The sequence below is a fragment of the Callithrix jacchus genome, chromosome 1 (genome assembly GCF_049354715.1).
Source record: "Callithrix jacchus isolate 240 chromosome 1, calJac240_pri, whole genome shotgun sequence".
Classification (NCBI taxonomy): domain Eukaryota; kingdom Metazoa; phylum Chordata; class Mammalia; order Primates; family Cebidae; genus Callithrix; species Callithrix jacchus.
This window is the reverse complement of record NC_133502.1, coordinates 120,530,620-120,555,932: the sequence shown is the minus strand read 5'-3', so window position 1 is coordinate 120,555,932 and position 25,313 is coordinate 120,530,620. Positions and strand designations below refer to the sequence as shown.

General features: G+C 40.0%; 1 long non-coding RNA gene across 1 annotated transcript; it reads left to right on the top strand.

Moving 5' to 3' along the window:
* The first annotated feature begins 421 nt into the window (after positions 1 to 421).
* Positions 422 to 12,749, top strand: LOC118151656 (uncharacterized). Its single transcript, XR_004740065.3, has 3 exons — positions 422 to 534; positions 942 to 993; positions 12,331 to 12,749. It is a non-coding gene; the product is annotated as an uncharacterized LOC118151656 (long non-coding RNA).
* The last annotated feature ends 12,564 nt before the right edge of the window (positions 12,750 to 25,313 follow it).

Genomic DNA, 25,313 nt, shown 5'->3' with positions numbered 1-25,313 from the left:
CATTCTCTGGGAAGTCAGGGAGATATGATTCAACCATATGTTCCCACACAACGTGAAACCTTTATGAGACATCGGCTGCCTGCCAGTGCCCATCTCCCTTCCTTCTTTTCTCTTTTCTTCCTCTGAAGTACTGATTTTGGTGAATCACAGAGACCAAATTAGGTGAATCACAGAAAACAAATTATATTGTGTTTTCTTTAGTATTTGAAATGTTGTGATACATCTAGATTTGTAGAAGTTTATATTATCATTATTATCAGTATTTCTGTTTAGAGAAAAAATCAAACTTCCATAGTTTGGCATTAAAAACTTCATACCCACCTCCCAGCCTATTTACTCTGACTCCTTGTGTGAGGCAATTTAGTCTCCTTGATCTTGGAACAGTCCTGCTCTCTTTGTTCCTGTTGTTACATCGACCAGGGCTGACCAACACACACATACACAGCGTTCTCTACCTGCCTCCGGTCTGTCTTCTTAAAAGGCCCTACCTGGTTCCCAGTGCCTTCCCCTTCTCTGAACTCAAAATACTTCTGGGTGGGTTATCTGGCAATTCATCCTGTGTGGGTTTCAGAAAAAGCTTGCTTTGCTGTATTGTATTGTTGTGGAACTCAGGTTATTATTTTATTTTTCCACTTTAGATTTTCCGCTGTTTCCTGATCTCCATAAGAGCTGGGACCTTATCTTTCCTATTTTTATCACCTTGGCTGCTTGAAACCCTGCATAATCTGAGCAAATCATATGTCTTTATAAATCACTTGTTTATTTATTGAAGAGATCATTTTCTTCATGTAAACTACCAGAAGAGCAGTCAAGGAGGAGAGAACTGATATCTATTGACAAGATATCATTATAAGTCACAGGGATAAACCTTTTATAGATACAATCTTATTTAATGTTTTCCTAGGACTGGTAAATTAATTATTTTTATATCCATTTTACAGATGCAGACATTTCACTTAGAAGTTTTGTGCTATTCGCCTGGGATCATACAGCGTATGTATCAAGGCTTGGTTATCTTTTTTCCCCACAAAAATGTCTTCATTGAAATAGTCATGAAACAATGGAGTGCATGTGTCAGGTAGTAGAGAAACAAGGATGAGCAAAAGTCTACCTAGGACTTGTTTTCATGGTAGTCGGGTGAGTGGGAAAATATCTGCAAACCAAACAACCACCTAAATAAATGTGAAGCTGCAAATGAGAAAAATGCTAGGACACAGAGATCCATCTATTAAGAGAGTATATAATAATAGGGTATTTGACCTATTCATGGAAGGAAGGAATCATTTCCTCATTGAAATCATAATTGATCTGCATATGTATGCTGAGTAAGAGTTTACTAAGTGAAGGGAAAAAGGTCATGTTCAGAGAAAGATCTACAAGTGCAAAGGCCCTGTGGTAGGAAGAATTATGGCAAATAAAGAAGATTGAAAGATTCCAGGGTGGCCGGAGTGTGTGTGCCTGCATGTAAGTGTGTGTGTGAGATAAGGTGTGGTGCTAAAAATATAAGGCTTTCCGGTTGTTTCTGTATTTATTTTAAAAACAGTCATGATGGCTCACAACTGTAATCTTAGCACTTTGGGAGGTCAAGGTAGGCAGATCATTTGATCTCAGGAGCTCGAGACCAGGCTGGACAATATGGCAAAACCCTATCACTACAAAAAATGAAAAAACAAAAAATAGCCAGGTATTGTGGTGCACACCTGAAGTCCCAGCTACTTGGAGGCTGAGGTGGGAGGATTGCTTGAGCCTGTGAAGTTGAGGCTGGAGTGGGTTGTGATTGCACCACTGCACTCCAGCCTAGGCAACAGAGTGAGGCTCTATTTCTAAATAAATAAATAGAATAAATAAACAGAGTGAATCCATTCAAGAGACTGTAGTCTATGAATGACATGATGACTTTAATGCAGAGAGCAGATGGGAGCAAAACAGGAGTGGAAGAGGGTAAGCCAGGCAGGAGGCTATCATAGCAGTCCTGGTGATGGATGAAAATAGCTGGACTAGTAAAGAAAGAGTGGTGGGTTTCATGAAGAAAAAGGGATGAATTGGAAGTAGTTTAGATGGTCCAATTGAAAGGACTTGATGGATTGGATGAGGAAGAAAAGGCAGCAGAGAAGACACTAGAATTTTTGCCTGTGAAGCTTGTGGGATTGTAGGGCCATTATTTGTAGAGGAAACTGAAAGGCAATCAGATTTGAGGTGGGACTTTTTAACAGATTTAGATGCATTGCAAGGTGTCTTTATTTTTAAGGAGTATATATGGTTTTATTAGGCATAAATGGAGGTATCTGTATTGTGCTTTCTACCTTGTTCTTCTCGCATCATCATGTTTCAGCACGTGACTTCATGTCCATACAGAACTGCCATTCTTTTTTATCATATGTGAGCAAATCATAGCAAATCATTCTAGACATTGAAATGGGATGCTAATTTGGATATGTATGTCTGAAGTTATGAGAGGTCTGCCCTGAAGATAGGCATTTATGACTCTATGTAGAGGTAGTTTTGAAAGTCGTGGACATGCATAAGGTGGCTGGAGGAGAACTGATCCGTGGGGGAGTAATGTTGAATCAGGAACTGCTGGAGGCACCGAGGACACAGTGTCAATAATACTCTGTCCCTGGATTAAAAGGGCTCTCCACTTAGTGGGCTGAACTTTGATTTATCAGATTCCAAAGCCCACAGTGTTTTAGTGACATCATCCTTTGAGAAAGCAAAGGCTAAAGTGAGTAGGAGTCAATGCTGCAATTCTTGACCTTCTAAGTTTTTTTTTTTTCTTTCCTTTTTAGCTTTGTGGTTTCCTGCCACTGTTTTGGCATGCTTGTTGTTGAGATTGAGAAATTGTATGTGTATTATATTTGCCAATTAGGCTCATAATCTTAAAGTGTTTGTGTGAGCTTAGGAAGTGTAAACTTTTTACTTTGCAAGCAGGAAAACAGAGGCCCAGGCAGGGCCAGGGGTATTTTGAGTGAGATCATCAAAGGCCCAGAAATAAAGAGTAGAATCCACAACATCGCAGCTCCAGACGTACTTTCCGTGCCTCCAAAACATGATCCTTAACTTACTTATGTTTTAATTTTTTTTTCACAAGACTAGATAGAAAAAGAAGTTGGTGTTGCTGTCCCAGACAGACTCCTGATCTGTCCAGGTGCTCTAGATCCTGATCATCCTAGTAATTGTTAGTACAAGAAACATAAGGATCAATTATCACATTTGCAAACTAAAAATAGTAAAGGTGAAAATCGTAAATCGTTTCTATTCCAATAGCATTCCATTCATGGTAATGGAAATGAACCATGACAGGGCTAGTTTTACAAATGTTGAGAAGACAAATTTTCAAAAGTAAATACTGACCTGAAGAAACTTCTAGGAATTAGTGGCTCTCCAAAATATTATGCATTCAAGGGTGATGCAAATTTTTAAAAGTTATTTGTTTGAAGAAGCAGCATTTCTATTTGGAAAAATAATTCCAACAGCGCAGGAAGTGCCCAGTGAAAAGAAGCCTCCATTACAGCGCTGCTCCCCAGAGCCAGGTCTCCCTCCTCTGAGGCAACAACTGTTACTAGTATTTGTATTTATTTATCTAGAGATATTCTATGTGTATCTTCCTTCTACATACAAATGGTAGCTTGTGATGCATGGTGCTGTTTGCCTTGCCTTTTTCTCTGGGGTATAATTCCATATCTGTACATACAGATCTGCCTTGTTCTCTTTGACGGCTTCAGAATACTTCATTGCAAGTGTCCCCCAACTTTTGGAACCAGTCTTCTACTAATGGATATTTAAGATGTTTCTAATCTTTGGCTATTAAATCAGTGATGAAAAGACTATCCTCTTATCATCTTTACATAGGTAAATATATCTATAGCAGAAATTTCTAGATGTGTGATTAATGGGCCAAAGGGCATATATGTATTCACAACTTTGATAGATGATAGAAATATCCCTTTAAAGATGTTGAATCAACTTTCACTCTCATGAAAAAAATATGAGAGTGCTTGTTTCTCCCAACTACTTGTCAAGTTATCATTTTGTCATTTCACTAAAATGGGAAATGCCTTTAACGATATTGAAGCTATCTGTTTTGTCCTAGCATCTTGCTTGCTCAGGAATCAGAGGTTTCTAGATTCTGCTTGTATGGCTACTCAGAGAGATTTAAGAATGTTTTAGTGCTCTCTTTGGCAAACGACCAGTTTTTATGCCACAAAGAAGGGAGAACATGGTTAACATTCATTGTATGTTCTCAAATGTTTGGTATTCATTTAGCTAGTATTTATTGGACCCCTACTCCGTGCTCTGTTTTAGGTGCTTGGTATTTATCAGAGAACAATGCAGACATGGACTCCTGATCTCTGGGAGCTTACATTCTAGCAGGAGAATGAGACATTAAAAAATATGATAAACACTCAAATTAGAAGGTGGCAAATGTGGAAATAAAAAAATAGGTAGAACAATATAATGGAGATTAGGAGAACAAGGGGCAAATAAATGTATGGGATTAGGTAGGATGGCCAGGGTGATCCTCATTGAGAAGCTAATATTTGATTAAAGATTTGATAGTGTTGGGAAGTTAGCCGAGAGACATCTGGGAGAAAAAACTTTCAAGCAGAGATTATAGGCAGAGTGAAAGCTCAAATGTGAGCCTGTGCTTAAAGCTTCCAGTGTGGCTGGTGTGAGGGTAGGTAAGAGGGTAGGTTAGGGAAGGGAGAGAAAGAAAGGGAGAAAGGGAGATGCAGATTCCATAGAGCCTTACAGGGCATTCATTCGGTGAGAGCGAAATGCGGCAGCATTGCAAGGTTTTGAGCAAAATAGAGACATGATTTGATACATGTTTCAGAAAGTATTACTTTTTTTTTTTTTTTTGAGATGGAGTTTCGATCTGTTGCCCAGGCTGGAGTGCAGTGGTATGATCTTGGCTCACTGCAACCTCTCTCTCCCGGGTTCAAGTGATTCTCCTGCCTCAGCTCCTGTGTAGCTGAGATTACAGGTGTGCACTACCATGCCCAGCTAATTTTTATATTTTTAGTAAAGACAGGGTTTTGCCATGTTGGCCAGGCTGGTCTCGAACTCGTGACCTCAGATGATCCACCCACCTCTGCCTCCCAAAGTGCTGGGATTAGAGGCATGAGCCACCGCACCTGGCCTCAAAAAGTATGACTTTGAATACTATGTCGAATAATAACGGTAACAAGATTCCCCGAGGGGCTGAGCATAAGATGTCAGAGGAAAAGAGAAATTAAGAACAACTCCAAATTTCTCAAAGAACTTAAAACAGAACTCCCATTTGACCCAGCAATCCCATTGCTGGGTATATGCCCAAAGGAAAATGAATCGTTCTGCCAAAAACATACACATATACTTATATTCCCTGAAGCACTGTTCACAATAGTAAAGACATAAAATCAACCTAGGTGTTCATTAATGGTGGACTGGATAAAATAAATGTGATATATATATATATATCTCACATTTTTAGTGGTATATATGGTATATATATATACCATAGAATACTATGCATCCATAAAAAAGAATGAGATCATGTCCCTTGCAGCAACATGGATGCAGCTGGAGGCCATGATCCTAAGTGAATTAGCACAGAAACAGAAAAACAAATACTGTCATAATATTGTCACTTATAGGTGGGAGCTACACACTGGTATGCATGGAAACAAAGAAGGGAACAATAGACATTGGGGCCTACTTGAGGATGGAGGGAGAGAAGAGGACAAGGGCTGAAAAAGTACCTATTGGATACCATGCTGCTTGGGTGAAGGAGTATTCATATCCCAAACCTCAGTGTCATGCAATCTACTTATGTAACAAAGCTGCATATGCAACCCCTGAATCCAAAGTAAACATTGAAAGTATTTTTTAAAATGTTACTCCAACATTGTTGTCATGAGTTACCATCAACTGATATGGTAAAGCTCACAGATATAGCATGATTTTGGGAGGAGACAAGAAGTTCACTTTTAATCATGTTGTATTGGAAACATCTATTAGATATCCAAGTGGAATGTCAAGTGGGAAGACAGATAAATTAGCCTGGAGACAGAGAGGGAAAGAGAGAGACAGAGACCTGAGGAAGGAGGGAAAGCAAGAGAGTTAAATAGTTAATATATTATATCTCATTTAATTCTCATGGTAACCGGTGATGCTATCTTCAGTTTACAAGTGGAGAAGCAAGCGCAGAGTGGCTTGCTCTGACTTATCTGCATTCAAAGCCCACCATGAGCCTCCAGAATTACCTGGCATCAATTTTGCTGCCATACACGTTCTATGTTCCAGGATTTGTTCAAGGTTCCTCGTCATAAAGAACTTGGGACCTGCTGGTTACATGTGAGGACACAATAGATGTAGGTGAGAACACGGACAGAGTGCATGCTATGGATACAAAACCCCAAGGCCTGTGGACCACCCTGAGATGACAGTCCCTCGTGCAGAAGGCACTTTGTGCAGAAGGAGTAACGTGGGGTACCACAGGTTATCCGCCTGCAAGCCTATTTTGTAGTACCTAGTTTTTCTCTCTCCAGCTGTGCTCTGTTGGCCTCACTAATGTCATAATAAAAGAATCTCTCAGTTTATTTCTGGTATCTCAACATACTTTATCAACAATGTGGTTACGTAGTTGCTCATCCCATAATAAATTCAGATCCCTCTACCTTCCAAGTGTGAGAAGATTTTGTTCTACAGTCACTTCTGTCAGACCACCACAGCCCTGGCGAACCGAGAGGGAGGAACCTTGTGCCTTTGAAATGTGACTCACAGTGTTTGATAAAGTGCCAGTATTCTCTAAAGTGAGTCAATATCACATGTCTTGTATTCTTAATTTGGCATTTGGGCTTTTTTCAAATTTTTCACTTATCCCTTATAAATTAGGTTTTGAGAGTCCATTGAAAAATTATGCAATGGGTCAGGATTCAGGTTTTGAGGTAAAGTAGCTCCATCAGTTCTTACCTATCTGATTTGGGGCAAGTTATTTTAGTTTCAGTTTTCTTAAATGTTATTGTGTAGACAACAATATGGTTTGCTTGATAGAGTGAAGAAGATTACTAAAAGAGATAATAAATGTAAATTCTTTATACTACTCCTTGCATAGAACAGTGATAAAAATATTTGTCTCAAGCTAGAATATATTAATAATAAGATATATAAACAGTTCATATAACAAGAGAGTTAGTTCCCAAAATGTTTTATTTAAAATGAAAAACCTTATATTGTATAGAATAGTAGCTTGTATTTTCAGCAATAGCACTTTATTCAAATGAACTTTCAAACCATTTCAACTTACAAAATATATAAATAGTATTAAAAGGTTTTAAGATATAAAAGTATTTTTAAAAACTAAATGTATACAAATTGTTAAAAAGTAAATTGATGAGAACCATGGACCTGTTTGGATGAACATAAATACTTCAACCAGGAGTTAGATGACAGTGCTGGTCTCATGCACACGTCAGCATCCAGCTCATATCTACATTTTATTTTGGGTACAACATATCAAGAAAATCCTGGTGCACACAGATAAGTAGTTGCAGACTGTGACTTAAAAAAGAAAAATCACCTTGCAATTCTTAAGATACACCTTAAATAAACTGAGCTAGAAGACTGAAAGATGGGTAGTAGAAAAATTTTATTTAGAAATTCAGTCACAAATAATTTTAGAGCAGATGAGTTGCTCATGTTCATTGTTGATTAAAAAAAGACCCAGACATTCAATAGACGCAAAAATATTTATACATAGCCTATATGAGACTTTCCATATGATAAAGTGGTATAAAAATAACTTTGCTATTCTTGGCCAGGCACGGTAGCTTACGCCTGTAATCCCAGCACTTTGGGAGGCTGAGGTGGGCAGATCACGCGGTCACGAGTTCAAGACCAGCCTGTCTAACATGGTTAAACCTCATGTCTACTAAAAATACAAAAAAAAAAATTAGCCAAGCATGGTGGCATGTGCCTGTAATCCCAGCTATTCAAGAGGCTGAGGCAGGAGAATTGCTTGAACTCAGGAGGCGGAGGTTGCAGTGAGTTGAGATTGCACCACTGCACTCCAGCCTAGGTGACAGAGCAAGAATCCATCCCGAGAAAAAAAAAAATCATTGTTATCCTCTAGCTGGACTTATTTTGTATTTTAAGTCCCTTGTTACCCCAGGAGGCCTGAAGTAAGTTTCAAGCAATTCAGGGTCTCCTCTCCTCTCCATGGGGTTCTGTCTGTTTCTCCTAGGTGCTATGTTGTGTCCAGACAGGGTGGGGCATTTGGTTTCCCATCATCAACCATTCATGTTGATTCCCCTGAGATATGACGGCCTTATCTGAACAGTGGTTTCTTGTTCACCCACATCACATCCTTATAGTGCTGCCTATACAGCCTCTCTAGACTCACCTTCTGTCTATTTTCTACCTTCCTGCTCTTCAGGTCATCCTGCCCTCTGTGGCACATGGGAAACAATCTGTTGAACTGACCACTTCAGCATCATGATAAATGTGTGAGGGCTTTTCCAGGCCCCTCTGCTAGATTGCTTGTAGCTTACCTTCCTGCTCCTGCTTCTGCTGGGTTTGGAGACAGGTGGGCCCAATTAGGAAATGAAAGGCAAGTACCCTCTTCCTTTGAGGACCCCAAACCCATCCTCTCAAAAATTCAGTCTGGGGTTTGGTACAGAGATTCTAGCTATTTGACGCAGTATGTAACTTACAACTGTACATCTGACATTCCTTTTTTTTCCCTTTGTTTTTGGTTCCCTCTTTTTTTTTTTTTTTTTGAGACAGGATCTCACTCTGTCATCAGGCTGGAGTGCAGTGGTTAATCACAGCTCATTACAGTCTCGACCTGATGTGCTCAAGCAATCCTCCCACCTCAGCCTGCCAGTTAGCTGGGACTACAGGTATATGCCACCATGCTGGCCAACTTCCTTTTTTCTTTTTGTAGAAATGGGGTCTCACCATGTTTCTTAGGTTGATCTTGAAGTCCTGAGCTTAAGTTGTCCTCCCACCTTGGCTTCCCAAAGTGCAGGGATTGCATCATACCTGGCCTCATCTACAAATATTTGCTCAATGCTCATATCCTATACTGGGAAGTAGAGCAGTAGAAATAGAGAAATCTACATCCCTATCTCATGGAGCTTAAATTCTAGTTGAGGAGGCAGACATTGAACAAGTACATATTAAATATATAGTCCATCAGGTAGTGGTGTTGTGAAGAAAAAACAGTGCAGAGAATAGATTTAGAATCTCTTACGTACTGAGTGTGAGGCGGGAGATTGCAATTTTAAATAGCATGGTTTGGGTAGGCCTCGCTGACCAAAGACCCCAAACAGGTGAGAGAAACCCGCTTTCTGGGGAAGAGCAGGCAGAGACTAACCAAAGTGCAAAATCCCCAAGGCAGCAACATGCCTTGGGTGTCTGAGCAACAGCCAGAAGAGCTGTGTGGTTGGGGTAGAGTCCACTAGATGGGCTAGTCCTGGAAGATGAATTCACCAAGGCATAAGGGATAGTGGTGGGCCAGGTCTTGTAGGTCACAGAAAGGACTTTAGCTTTCTCAGAAGACAACTCCCTATTGAAATATTTTGAGAGATGTGATCTGAGAAACAAGATCTGACTTCGTTTTAAAAGAATTATTTTGACTGCTGGGTTGAGAATGGACTATCACAGTAAAAAGTCAGACGAAGGAAGATTAATTAGGAAATTATTGGAGTGAGAGATGATGGTAACTCACATAGAGTGAAGGCAGTAGAGGTCAGTAGAAGTGGTCATTTGATGCTAGATTCGGGTCTGAGATGTGAGGGAAGAGATCAGTCAAGAAAGATGCTAGACATGGGCAAGAGAGAGTTGCCCATAAGGAGTTGTGGAAGATTGCAGAAAAGACAAGTTTAGGAGGCAGGGGTGAGGAAGATTAAGACTTTCATTTTGGACACATTGTACATAAGATGGATATGAAGTAGGCAGCTGGATACATAAGCCTGGAGTTTAGCCTGGGTGTGTGTGTGTGTGGTGGGGCAGTGTATAAATTTGAATATGCTTTTAATTTTGAATTAATTTAATTTAAATTTAGATTTAATAAATTGAATTTAAATTTTGATTTGATTCAGTTTTGAATATTTTAGAAGTCTTAAAGATAAGTCTTAAATAATTTGATACATTAATAATTATTTGTAATTGAATATATTAGGTATAATTAATTAAAATAAGTCTTAAAATAATTTAAGAAATTGATTTAAAAATGAATTTAAATCATATCTGAAATTCCTGAAGTACAGTTGGAGAACTTGCATGAAGCTCTGTTTTAAATGTTGGCATGCTCTTTATAAAAAGTACTATTTGGTAATACAATCATCGCAATCAATTTTTTTTTTGATGTGTAATATGGCAAGGAGGAATGATAGGATTTACCAATCTATGCCCCAAAGGAACTTACCTAAGTAATATTTCTATTCTCCATTGTTGGATCCATTTCTTAGAAAAGTAGCTGAAGTTTTCTTACATTGTTGAATATGCGGATGTGAACCATCAACTGCTGAGAGGTACTCTTGAGGGAACACGGACAGTGAGACAGACCATGCATTCCCTTTCAGGGTCATATTGGTTCATCCCAATGAAGAGATTTTATGTGATGTGCAAATTGTCATGATGTACTTTTTAAAAATAGTGTCACTGACACATATTCACTAAAATAAATTAACTTTTCTATCTTGACTGACTCACATTCTGGAAACAGCAACTTCACATGCCAGTGAAGATATGAGCCACAGGGATGGGTAGGAGTGGGAACATACCAGCAAGAAGATGGCAGTGCCAGAGGCCTTTTAATAGTTTTTAGCAGAGCAGTACAGAGGTTATGAGAATAAACCTAGACTTTTACAAGCCTGGGTTATAATTCAAGTTCTGTTGCTTTCTGGATGGGCGGACTTAATCTCCTCTAAAGTATTCAGACAAAAAATATAATGGGGAAAAATTATAACTTTCTGTTGTGAAAAACTAATGAGCAAATGCTTGCAAAATACTCAGAACAGTGCATTGCATATAGCCAGCTCTCAATACATTATGGCTATTATTATTGGTAAGTTTTTTAAAATTAAATGTTTGGTCCCTTGAAACATCTGAAGAGGGGTTGGAGAGACTCAGTGGTAATAAGTAGTTTAATAAGTTGTGGGCGGGACTCAGCAGATTTAGAGAAGGGTTTTTGGAAACGGGAGTCCAAGTCTCAGAGCAGGGACAAGCTTTTAAGCAGGGATGGTTTCAGATTGTCATCCGCTCTTAATTGGTGAGCAGGCTGCCACCCCAGCCTCAGACTGAAGCTGGTACAGACAGCCCTGTTGAAAATGAGCCTTCACATCATTAAATCGTATAGTTGAAACACTTCTACTGCACACTCGAACACTTGAACACACACATTTAATCTTTACTGGCTATTTGGACTTATTAAGCATTCTGTAATACTTTTTTTCTAAGTTGGCTGCTTCTCATTAGTGGTTCCTCACATCACCCTATGTGAAAGGTGACTACAACAGTCCATATTTTACAGACCAGGAAATTGAGGTACAGGTCAGCCTAGTGTGGTTTGGCTAAAGGCACCAGAAAATTAAGCCCTGGAACTTGAAACTGAACCCAGAGTATCTCACTGCTGAGTCATGGTTGACTTGATGAAGGAGAATTTTTATTCTTCACAGAGCATTCAAATAAAACACAAAAGTGATGTCCTCTTCTTTGCATAAGAGCAAAAAATACTGCCTACAGTGGTGATATCGTAGCCAGAGATACCACCCTAAGATCAAATCTGGTCAAGTCACTTTTCTATATAAAACCTTGTTCTGGTTCCCCATGACCCCAGGATAAAGTCCATCTTCTTAATGTGGCATATGTAACGTTCCCTGCGCTCCTCTTCCTCCCACTGCCAGCCTTATCACTCACTCCTTCCATCCTCACTCAAGTCATGCTGAAGACTTTCAGATCTCTTAATGTGTCTCTGCACATAAAATGTAGAAAATAACCTTACTCTATCTTATTTTATGTCCTTTAGTTGTATGTCATATTTTCCAAGAAGTCTCCCTAGATTTCTCAAGGCTGAATGAGTTGGCCCTTCTGTGTACTCCTACAGTACGTGAGATTTATACCACTGATCTCACTGAAACTGCATCTTAAATCAGTCTGTCCCATGAGCCTGTTACCTCCTTCAGGACAGTAAATATACCTGCTTCATTGTAGATCCCTAGCTTCCAGCGCAATGCCTGCAAAGAGCAGAGATACAATAAGTACCTTTTTGATTGTATGAATGAGCAATATGCTTTGTGATTTGACATGTTCCATTTCACAAAATGGATAAATATTTTGTTTCAGATACTTTGATAAGTACTAAAGTACAAAACATTATGGTTTGAAGATTTAACAGTGGAATTTCTTGCAACTGCCAGGAGGGAAATGAGGTAAGCTTTGAAGCCTATTATCGTTGGTATTTGCTTTAAGACATATCTCATCCCGGTCTCTTGGTCTTTAATAGGTATTGTCCAAGTGACCATATATAATAGTTATCTAAACTGGTACAACTTTCAAAGCGGAGGTGAATATATTAATAATTGTATTTTGACAATACGCATAGAGCAGGACTATCCCAGTAGAGTGTGTGGGTCACTCTAGGCATATGGATTATCCTAATGTGCTGTTAGTCCTGAGCTAAATCCCTGGTTGAACTGATCCATCTAATGGGCTCAAAGCTGCTGCTGGGTGAGAAATCTCACAGTTGTACTGACTGAAACAGCTAAGGGACATGTAGCAGTCACTTTGTAACATATGGCTTGACAATCCTTTTCCTGAAGTAGCTCTAAGCATGGTGGTAGTTATATCTCAGTGACAGTAGCAGGTGAGAGAGGCACTTAAGCAGTAGTTCTGTCGCTCAGTAAAAGTTTTGGCACCTGGATTTGAACATGAAGGATGCTAACTGGGAAGCTGAAAGATTTCCAGATCAGCCGAATTGCTCAAAGCTGCCAAGTTGGCCTGAGAACCTTCCTTTGTGAGTGAGATATAGATGATAGTTGAAACGACTCCTTAGCTGGAAAATGCAATTTAAGCATATGTTTAAAAAAGCAGTAATTAAAATATAACTTTTTCAGAGCTCTTTGGTGCTCCTGAATCCATGGCTGTGCCAAGTGCTTAGCTATGCAGAGGGTGATTACCTTTCGAGGCCAGGATAGTGGCTCCCAATCACTGCAGTGTAACTCTCGGGCTTGGCATGAGCTTAGGAGGTGAAAGAAGAGGACTTACACATTAGCAGTAAAGGTGAACGTTTCTAACACCTAGAAAGTGTTGAAATTCTGGTTGGCATGCTTATCTTGTTTTGGTAAATGTCCTATATTAAGTAGAAAATGGCATGTTCCCTTTATTAAATTTCTTTTTTCTTTTCTGATAGGATTTCTCCAAATTTATGTCTATTATTTATGCCTAGAAAAATTAATAATTCATGGCTGATGAATTCATTGAAATAACACAATGTAAATTGCTGTTGTAATGGTCTTGGATAGGAGATAGAAATGCCTTTGTATTAACAGAAGTTTAAGAAATGTATTATTGTTTAAATATTCCACACAAATGAACATACATATTTTAAAAATAAAAGATAAAACAGGACTCCATGAAGCCGGTTGAAAATGTTCACATCCTCAGATTCCAGCTTGGCGTTCCATCTTCCCCTTTATTTACTCTTACTGTTGGCGTCTACTTTTTAAAGACTGAATTGACCCTAGGTGCATTTATAAAATGACATTTTAAATTCCCTAATTCAAACATCTAGGTTAGAGCTCTAATGTTGCTTTAGGACTGAGTTCCTCCAGGAGGAAAACAGCAACAACAATTAAAAAATATTTAAAAAGGTAGTTGCTGCATGAATCAGTCATGCCAGTTATGTCCCATATACCTTTTGGGAAAGAACAGTGCACAGTGTGAGGAAAAAAAGTGACCTATGTCTTGGTATAAAGAACTGTAATTGATGGGATATCTATGAGTATAATATATTTGGAAAGCAAATTGTGGTTTATATTCTTTATGACTTTCCTTGGCTAAACATCAGTGGGTATTTCATGCCCAGCAGGACTGAGTGGTTTAGAATAGGAATTAGGAAGGAAAAGTCACCCTTCCAATGAGTGAAAGAAAATGGCACTGGTCTGGGTGTGGTGGCTCACGCCTGTAACCCTAACACTTGAGGAGGCCAAGACGAGTGGATTACTTGAGCCTAGGGGTTCGGGACCAGTCTGGACGATATACTGAAATCCTGCCTTTACAAAAAATATAAAAATTAGCCAGTCCTGGGAGCATGTTCTTGTAGTCCAAGCTGCTGGTTGGGTTGTCGGGGTGGTGTGTGTTGTGTTGAGGCGGGAAGATGATTGCTTGAGCCTGGAAGGTTGAGCCATGATGGTACCATTGCACCCTAGAGACCCTGAGAAAGAGAGAAAGAGGGAAAGAGAAAAAGAGAGAAAGAAAGAAAGAGAGAGAGAAAGAAGGAAAGAGAGAAAGAGAAGAAAGAAAAAGAATAAAGAAAGAAAGGGAGGGAGGGAGAGAGGGAGGGAAGAGAAGCCAGAAAGGGAAAATGGCACTGGTTATGAGTGTGCCCTACTGTCAACCTGTCTGGGCTCATGTCACAGGTCCCCATTCTACTAGTTGTGTGACTTTGGGAAAGGCATTTAACCTCTTAACTTCAATGTCCCATCTTTAAAATGGGAATAATAAAAATAACCACCACATAAGGTTTTGGTGAGGACTGAATGAGATTGTACATAAAATCACTTAGCAAAATATTTGGCAAATAGTGAAGTCGATAAATATGAATTCTAATTGTGAGACACCCAGTCATTTGATATCATGACTACAATTTTTATTTCCGTTTGTGCCTGAGTATACGGTTGATACCCAGGAATATTATGGGTCTTAACATCAGTTTTCCAGGTTCAAGGCCTTACTGTTGAAGGCCTAAGAGCATTCAGGCCTTCATCAAACACTGCAGTGTTCCTAGATCAAGGAGCTCCTGAAACAAGATACATCCAGAGAGCCCCACTTTCCCAATGTACCTCAGTGGGCCCTAGTCCTCCTTCCTAGCTTTGGCCTGCCACAGCTGGCTCAGGGAGCTAATGGGACTGCAGCACCAGATCAAAACAGGAGGCCATGGATGATTCTAGTTCTCAGGAATGCCTTATAAATCTTGCATGCTCTCTGTTGCTATGCTGTTTTTTTAAAGTCATTTTTTCTTTTTCTGTATTTTATTCTAAGACGAAAATCAATAAAAAGGCTAGGTTCAATGTCACAAGATGTGGGTATTAAGTTTCCCTGAGAAACCATATATTTGGATGGTGAATTGGCACCAAGACCTCTCACTAGACTCTAAGAACATCTCGTCCTCTCTTTCAGTCTCATTCTTCTTTTCTCCTTCCAATAATTTTAACCACAAGAATACACACCACTTTCTACTTGTGTTTCTTCTCCTATTTTTCCTCTCCAGCCTTTCCAGTGTCTTTGTAGCCAATTCCTTATATCATATTCCTTCTGTGTGAAAGGCACTGTGATGCGCTGGAGGAAAAAGTGAGGAGATGTGAATGGGGATTTTGACTATTGTGACAACTTGCTGTTATCTTGGTCCTATTATTAATCTCTCCAAGTCCCATTTATGTAAAGATAGGGGAATAATAAACTCACCATAGCTGTTTCACGGGATTGCAATGAGGACAAAGTGAAATATTAACTATGCAAGTACTCTTCAAATGTTATTAGTTTTAAAGGTATCTATTTATTGTTAAATGCATTTCTATACAATTTCACCTGGTGCAAAATTTAAAAATAAGGTACGTTAAAATTCTATTTTCCTTTTGAAAATATGCCCAAATGGATCCAGTTCTCCTCTATTAAAAAAAATAGACTTTATTTTTTACAACATTTTAAGGTTCACAGAAATTGAGTGGAAGTTACAGAAATTCTTCTATTTTTAATTTTAAACTAAAATATGACAAAGGGATTTCCTGATTTATCTATCATTTTTGAAAAGGTAGTATTTTTCCTTTGCTAGTCTAAATGTTTGTGGATTGTTCTTGTCACTGTTGCTGTTTGTTTTTAGAAAATGGAAAAGTAAACAGCTGTTCTGGAGGCCTCTTTCTCTCCCCTCTCAGCATTCTGGAATCCGGATCCACTCTGTAAAATGTGCTAAAATGTTGCTTGCATAGCCGTTGCTCTGGCCTGTGCCTAAGCTCTGCAAGATTTTTGATGACCATGAAAATGTTATACTTATCACAGGTTGGCGAGGAGCTGGAATAGATACTGTTCAATAATTGTGAATATGTTCACTAGAAAACAAGAGTCAGATTTGTTCTATTTGGCATTGGAAAAAATCATTAGTAAACGACTGGAGTTGGTTTTTTTTTCTCCCTTTCTTTTAAACAGGGATTTCTTCACTACTATTCTGATTAAAGCCCAGTGAGATCATTAGAGAGTGAGTTAAAAAGCCAAGAACAGTAATAATAAAGCTTCTTATTTTGAGCCAGGGACTGTACTATCTGCTTTATATCTGCTAACTCATTTAAATGTCATAGACACCCTATGAAGTAGGTCTTATGAGCCCCATTTTATTGAGAAGGAAACCAAGGCTCAAAGAGATTAAGCAATTTCTGAATACAGCGAAACATCCTGGTTGAACAACTAGGATTTCTTCTCATTTTTTTCTCTTAACAGGTTCTGAAAAATGAAGCAGCCTTTTCCTCTACTCATAGTACATAAGGTATTTCAGTACTGTACACATTCCTTGGCAAGTCCTCCTCCTCACTGATAGTAATTTTGATTATGTCCTTAGGCCTTGTGCTGAATATTTTTCACATCTTGTCACATTTCAGCCTTGCAGTAATCCAATGGGGTAGGATCATGAGGCTCATTTTATAGGTGAGAAATGAGACAGCTTTTTTTGCCCAAATTTATACAGGTGTGTATCTCTTTGACTCCCTAGCCAGCGTCCTTCTCTATATATTATATAGATGTTAACAATACACGTTTTCATCAAGGGAGTAGTCTCCTCAGAAATTGAAATAATTGGTGCCACAAGCAGTGGTGAAGTGGGAAAAGTTCCCTTGTCCCCCTTCAGGGCATGTGATGGGGGAGTAACTCCCTTCTTGAGTGCCCTGCTGCTGAAGCCTCTAGCACAGTGTCTAGGGGTGAGTGTTTCCAGCTTCTGAAGCCCCAGTGGGTGTGTGCTCATGTGCCCTTTTAGTTGCCGTCTATAGGCGAGCTTGTGTTAACGAGCTGAATCAGACCCTCTACCTTGTCGCAACGACAGAGGGCTTTCTTGATCCCAGAGTTCTCGCCTTGGTAATCTCCAAAGTGGCTCCGGCCGGAGGTCGTGGCGCTTGCGAAGGTGAGGTCATGAGTTCAAGGCTAACCTGAGCAACCTTATAAGCTCAAACTGATTGGCAAAAAAAAAAAAAAAAAAAAAAGAATTGATCACATCTGGGTTTGGAGAATGAGTGCAAGGTTTTATTGAGTGGAGGTAGCTACCAGCAGATGGGGGAAGCGAGAAGGGGATGGAGTGGGAAGGTTTTCCCCTGGAGTCGAGCAGCTCAGTGGCTCAGGCTCTCTTCTGACAGCCCCGGCCCAACTCTGCCTCATTCTACCGGTGAATGGCCTGCCCCGCGCCAGAGCCTGTCGGTGAGTTCCTCTCGGGCGTCCAGCTGCCCATGTGTTCCCCCACCGATGTGCTCCTCTAGACGTCCAGCTGCGTGTGTGACTGCCTGCTAGAGTCTCTGGGTTTTATAGGCACAGGATGGGGGTGTGGCAGGCCAGGGTAGTCTTTGGAAATGCAACATTTGGGCAGGAAAGTAAAAATGCCTGTCTTCACCTAGGCCCTTGGGCACAGGCCCTGGGGTGGAGCCATAGCCAGGGACCACACCCTCCTCTACCCAGCACTTCCCTGCTGCCCTCCGTATCATTTAAAGAGACCACACCCTTCCCTTCTCAGCACTTCCCTTCAGTATCAATACCTACCCACTGCAGCATCCTTTTATCCCTAACTTCACTATGAGGGGGCTACTGTGGGGTGTTGAAAACTTTCGGCTGAAGTGGCCATTTTGTCTTTTGGCCATATTTGAGACCTTTTTCAAAGACTCAGGAAAGTATCCTTTCCTTCTAAAACATTGTCCTCTATTCCTGATTCATGCCAGAGAAACAATTTCCAAATAAACAAGTAAAAAGTACACTGGAATGACTTCATGCCGGGGTTCCTGATTGTTCTCACAGATGACACACTAGGACTGTCTCACCACACATTAGTTTTTGAATCATTTTCTCTAACCTAAGTATCTCTGGTAACCAGATTTTAGTAACTTCCCCAAGGCGATCTGAGGTTTGGAAACCAAGGGGGCTGTTCCAAGTCTTTTGTGGACAGAGGCATGCAACCACAGAGCTAAGGTCAGACCCCATTAGGATGGGGGAGAGGTTGAGAGAGAGGAGTGGCGAGAGCTCCATGTCTTTTCATTGTACTGGAATTTAACCGGAATGACTGAAGGCAATTTCTTTTTAAAATCCTTCCCCCCGTCACCTCATTAACACCTCCAATGAAAGGCAGCTGTGAGACTGTTAACTCTTTGCTTGCACATTCTTGAAAGTGCTATTGGCTGGGATCTCTGGTCCTTGTGAGAAGATACCCTGCTGTCACCAATCTGGGTATCTGTAGCTTGAAATCAGGGTTTTTCCAAGATTCATATTTATACCCCAATAGTGTGCAGTTCTATAGAGTGAGACGTGCATTTCTGCCAGGTTTTGCATATTTTGAGCTACTATTCCATAAGCTGCAGTATGTTGGGTTTTTTGGAACTTGGCTGCCTCAAATTCTTTTTGGAAATAAAATGAGAGCGTATGTGAACATTCATTAATGTATTCAGTCATTCATTTACCCAGTCACACATTTAATAAATCACATTGGATGTATGCCTGCTATATGCCAGGCAACATGTCAACCCAAGGGGTGTAAAAGAGAGCAAGACGTTGTTCCTTCCCTCAAGGAGTTTACTATTTAAAGTGGGTTTAAATAATTATTCCAATATAGTGTGATAAAATGATGATCAAAGTTACTGTGGGCGCAAAACAGGAGAGACAGTAAAGCAGAGTAGACTAAGGGAGGTCAGGGAAGACAGAAAAGCAATATTTGAGCTATTTTGAAGAGTAAGTAGGAGTTAGCTATATAGAGAAGAGCTGAGATGGGAAAGCCGTAGGTGCCAAGACAGAAGGGGATGATTTTGGCATTTGCTGTTGAGGATCAGCTTTGTGCGAAGTGTGGTGAATACTGGTGAGGTGGATGCTGTAGTGTATGACCCACTCCACCACTCGGAGATTGTAATACACAATCTTCCAGCTGCTGGGAGTGATGATGGCTGTGAAATTTTAGCTTACCTCCTTTTGGAAATTGCCCTCAACCAAAGGGAGCTGCCTTGTCTAAGTTTACACTTCTTCTTCTGGGATGGTATCCATCCAAAATATAAAGGTACAAAGACCTTTTCCCCTTATTTTAAGACAGAAAATTCTTAGTATTCATCCCATTTCAAGAGATTCCAGTAAGGTCTTTGAAGCCTTTGCTGCAACTGGACCATAGTTCAACTTCTTTTGCGATTCATGGTTCCCACACGTTTGACTGCTGATGTGCTCTGGCAGATGGTGCAAGAAGGGATCATATGGCTTAGGGAGGCAGACATGCTCAAATGGAAATACTCTGTAAGGTTGTGCAAACTGCTGGCTACATATCTTCATCAGGATGAACTGGTGGATATATCTTTTATTTAAGTGACCAGGAATATGTTGGTGAGACAGGCTCCAGCATCACAGAGAAACTCAGCGGTGACTGTTAGAAAGCTAAGTAGACTGGTAACAATGAGAGTGATAGAATACCGAGAAATAGAGGCTAGGCAGTGACCCTTGACTATCAGAGGCAAGTATATTTTTTTATAATGTGTGGCAAGGTTGAAGTGTTAGCTTGGTTGGAAGATATGGAGATGGTTAATGGAATATAGTGGCCCTGAGGGCAAAATAAATGGGGTGAGGGGCAACAAGAACTTACTCAGTTTATGCAATCAAAAGAAATTCAGGATGCATGGTCAAAAGGCTGAACGCAGCAGCCAACCCCCTTGCCCAGTCTCTAGACCTCAGTTTCTGAACCTGATATCCTGAAAGAGATGCCAGATCTCCCACAGAAGCTGAAAGCAGAGGAAAAGATCAATTTCAGTTAATGTATGAATCAGCTCAGCATGTGGGTGCAGTCATAAATGGATCATAGCTGCACTACTGTCCCATTCAGGGTAACCTTTACGGAGGCAGTAGTAAGAGGAGACCCTATCAATCAGTGGAGCTTCTAATAGTACATCTAGTTAAGCACTTTGTATAAAAATAAAAGTGGTCCAATACGAAAATAGAAAAAAACTAATGGGTAGTGGTGAATGGCTTCATTGGTTGATCAGGGACCAAGAAGAGGAAATATTAGAAGGTATTGTACAAAATGATCTGGAGAAAAGGCATATGTAAACACTTATGGGAATGAGTAAAAAGAAGTAAATATCCTTATTTCACGTATGAAAGTCTCCATGCTCCATCCACCAAGGAAGAAGCAATAAATAACTAAATCGGCAGAAGGACTTCAGCAGTTGACATTAACCAGCTCTCTCTTCAGCCACCCAGTGCTGACATAATGGAGACATAAATGAACTACTTATGATGGCAAGGAGGAGGCTTTTCATGGATCCAATATCATGGAGTTTTACTCACCAAGGCTGACCTAGCTACTTTTGTTAGCTAATCTCTAATGTGTCAGCAATATCAATCAATGCTCAGCTGTGGACATAGTACTTTCTCTTATGTAGATCAGTTACTGAGTGGCAGCAAGTTGATTACATCAGAACCCTTCCACCCTGGGAGAAGAAACCATTCATTTTGGTTGGAATCATCACATCTTTTTGTATATTTATGTATGAGTTTGACTTAGGCAAGGTCTTTGTCATCATTACAGTACATGGTACACCAACAAAGAATCCCATATAATACCGAGGAACAGTTTTTGGCAAAGGAAGTGTTGTAGTGGGCATATGGCCATGGGATCCACTGATCCTGCCACCACACTCAGACGTTACCAACCTGATAGACATATGGATTGGCTTAGTCCAACTGGACACCAATTTGGAGATGATACCTAGTGAGAATGTGGCCCCATCCTCTATGATGTGGCATCTATTCTACATCAATGATGATTTAATATTTTTGTCACAATAGAAAGAATACATTGGTCCAGGAACAGAAGAGTAGAAGCAGAAGTGAATTCTCTTATTGTTACTCTTATGACCCACCTGGGAAATCTGCACTTGCTCTCTCCACAACTCTGGGATCAGCGTTTTTACAATTCCTGGTTTTCAAGAACCAGCACTTTCACTGGAAGATATAGAAAAAGTTCCATTATTAGGCAAGAGTTGCCATTTGGTCACTTATGCTTGCTTATGTCAATACACCAGTAGGCAAAAAAGGAATCACCATTTTGCCATGGATAATTGACCGTGATCATCAGGTGGAGGTAGGACTGCTGTTACTTTAGGGGTGAAGAGAATTGTATGTTTTGCACCCACATAATCCATGGAGCATTTCTTGGTATTTCCCTGCGAAGGGACAAGTACTGGAGCAAAAGCCTAACAGCCTGGAGACCAGGGCTCAGGCCTTTTAGGATTGAAGTTCTGAGTCATCCCATTTATGTAAGTGATATAGATCAACAGAGGTGTTTGCGGAGAGTGAGAGGAATTTAGAAAAGGTGATAGAGGAGGGAATGATGTGAATCAGTTTCAACATTGACACCAGCAGCAGTATAGTGTGGGGGCTGAAGTTTGTAAGTTTCCCTGAAGAAAGAGACCAACTAGAATCCACAATTTGCTGTTTTGAGAATGTATTATATGAACCAAGTGGATCTGAGGAGTGCAAGGTGTAAACAAAAGTGGATGTGCTGCTGTGATGTGTCACCCAGATTCCTTTTGGGCTGAAGAACTCATTCCCAACTACTGGATATGTTGGCGGCTCTAGGCTTTCAACTGAGTCCCTAGTTAGGTATTTCTCTTAGCCAAAGACAGTGTCCTCACTCATACTTCCTCTCCTTCCCAAGGCCACCTGTATATAATGACTGGTCACTGTGGAGGTATAACTAACTGTCTAGCCTTCTTGCCTCAACAAATCTCAAGGGACATTTCAAATCCAAAACTTTTTCTAGGATCATCTGTGGCCTTTGTTACTATTTCATATAGTTTAAATTCTCCCTCTGCCAAAAATCCTGCTGTCCTTATTCATGATACTAGGGAACATACTTTTTACTAAACCACCTGCATGCACATATATCAAAGTCTCAGAGACTGATTCCTAGGGAACCCCACCTATGACATAAGGGTATGTGTGAGTTGGGCAAAGCCTACTCAATTGTATCATAGAGTCATAAGTGTCAAACAGCTTTTGTAAGAGAGAATGCCATTTCTCTCTAACGCAAAAGTCCAGATGGTTTAGGCTCACAGGCAACTCTGCTCCGTCAGGTTATTCAAAAACATAGACTCTGTTTTCCTCATTGATATGTTTCTTCCTTGAGTGTTACCTGATTTGATTGATTGAAGATTTCCCATTATGTTCCCACCCATGGGAAACAGAAAAGAGCATGGAGGAGAAAATGTCTATTACTCTAAAGCGCACTCTTTTGGCTCACATTGGGATAACTTAGTCCTAGATTTAGAGGATATTAGAAAACAAAGTCTCTAACTTATGCACCTAGCCTCAACTCTGTTATTATAGAAGAAGGAGAATAGATTTTGATGGGCAACACTTCTAGCCAAGCAGAGGAAGCTAGAGTGGAAACCAGGAATCAATTCACGTATAACACAGTGCTAAGCTAGGATGTTGAAACAGTCTTGTGAAAATAACAGGGAGCCATTGAGTAGGGCAGGGATTAAATAGTGAATCATTTATAAGAGAGAATATTATTGTGAGGCCAGCCAAGCAACTATATGACTCTTTGCATGGAAATGCTGTTTTGTCAGTATCTTCCATAACAGATGTGATCTCTAGTCTGAAAATGGGCAATGTTTCTGATTCCTGCTTTCTCTTCACAAAGAGAAAAGACCTGAGGAAAAAATGTATGCTGTTCCTTCCAGAAAACCATGGATGAGTTGTTCTCAACCTTTCCTTGAAAGAAGAATTATGAGAGTAGTCTCTTCTTTCCCACTCCCCAAACCACAGGGGCGGGTCTCAGGGTGAGACTTTGTGTGTTACAAAAAGTAGAATGCCATCTAGTAATATTGACTACAATAGTAATTGCATTTTTTGCATTGTTAGAATTTGCCATTTGATATTGGAATACATTTTTAAATGTGGTTATCTTATATATCATTTTTTGTTTTATTTTTTCTTGCTAATGAGTTATTACTTGCTGTTTATTTTGTGTTTATTTTAGACTATGAAAATGATGTTAGACACAAAGCAAACCTGAGCAATTTTCTTATTCCAGTTCAAAATGGGTAGTAAAGCAGTAAAGACAACTCACAATATAACAGTGCATTTAGCCCGGGAGCTGCTAATGAATATACAGTGCAGTGGTGGTTCAAGAAGTTTCACAAAGGAGGTCAGGCATGGTAGCTCATTCTCATAATCCCAGCACTGTGGGAGACCAAGACGGGCAGATCACTTGGGGGCAGGAGTTTGAGACCAGCCTGGCCAACATGGTGAAAACTCATCATTAAAAAAATGCAAAAATTAGCTGGGCATGATGGTGCATACCTGTAATCCCAGCTTCTCAGGAAGCTGAGGCAAGAGAATCATTTGAGCCCAGGAGGCAGAGTTTTCAGTGAGCCAAGATCAGGCCATTACACTCAGGCCTGGGTGACAGAGCAAGACTCTGTCTCAAAATATTTTTGCAAAGGAGATGAGAGCCTTGAAGATGAGGAGTGTGGTGGCAGGCCATCCAAAGTTGAAAAGGACCATTTGAGAGCAATCATCAAAGCTGATCCTCTTACAACTATCTGAGAAGTTGCTGAAGAACTCAACATCAACTATTCTATGGTCATTCAGCATTTGAAGCAAATTGGAAAGGTGAAAAAGCTTGATAAGTGGGTGCCTCATGAGCTGAGTGAAGATTAAAGAAATTCTTTGTTCTAAAGTGTCATCTTCTCTTATTCTATGCAAAAGCAATGAACTATTTCTTGATTGGATTGTGACATATGAAAAAAGTGGATTTTATATGACAACCAGTGACAATCAGCTCTGAGTTGGACCGAGAAGAATCTCCAAAGCACTTCCCACAGCCAAACATGCACCAAAAAAAATGGTCATGGTCACTGTTTGGTGGTCTGCTGTTGGTCTCATCCATTACAGCTTTCTGAATCCTGGTGAAACCATTACATCTGAGAAGTATGCTCAGCAAATTGATGAGATGCACCAAAAACTGCAATGCTTGCAGCCGGCATTGGTCAACAGAAAAGGCCCAATTCTTCATGACAACGCCCGACCACGTTGTACAACCAATGCTTCAAAAGTGCAATGAATTGGGCTATGAAGTTTTGCATCATCTGTCAAATTCACCTAACCTCTCCCCAACCAACTATCATTTCTTCAAGCATCTTGACAACATTTTGCAGGAAAACACTTCCACAACCAGCAGGATGCAGAAAATGCTTTCCAAGGGTTCATCTAATCCCAAAGCATGAATTTCTGTGCTACAGGAATTAAATCTATTTCTTGTTGGCAAAAATGTGTTGATTGTAATGGTTCTTATTTCAATTCAAAGATATATTTGAGCCTAGTTATAATAATTTAAAATTCAAGGCCTGAAACCGCAATTATTCTTGCATCAACCTAATATATGGGAGTGTGTGGAAGAAAGACTGTTGGAGTCATTTGGGTCCAGTCAAGGGACCTGTGCTTGGCTCAGCCTTGGCTCTGTCTCTAGATTTATGACTTTTCTCAAATTGCTTGGCTTCTCTGGAATTTACTTCTAAATTAGAACATTTGACAAAATAATCTAGAAGTTTCCCTTCAGCTTAAAAACTTAACTTACTCTGAATAGGTCTTGAAACTGAAGTTTGGAACCAGCTAGAGTTAGAGCCCAAGAAATGTTTGTTGAATTTAATTAAATTTTTGATTTTTATGTTAGCAAAGTAAATCATTGCTTGACCCTCAGCCCACATGGGAAAACCACCCCTAACATTACAACAGCAGTAACAACAACAAACAGCTTCGTGAGCTTTCTACAGTCTCTGATGAATTATCTAAGTGAGTAGATGAACTTTCTTTTTATCTGCCTGTTCCAG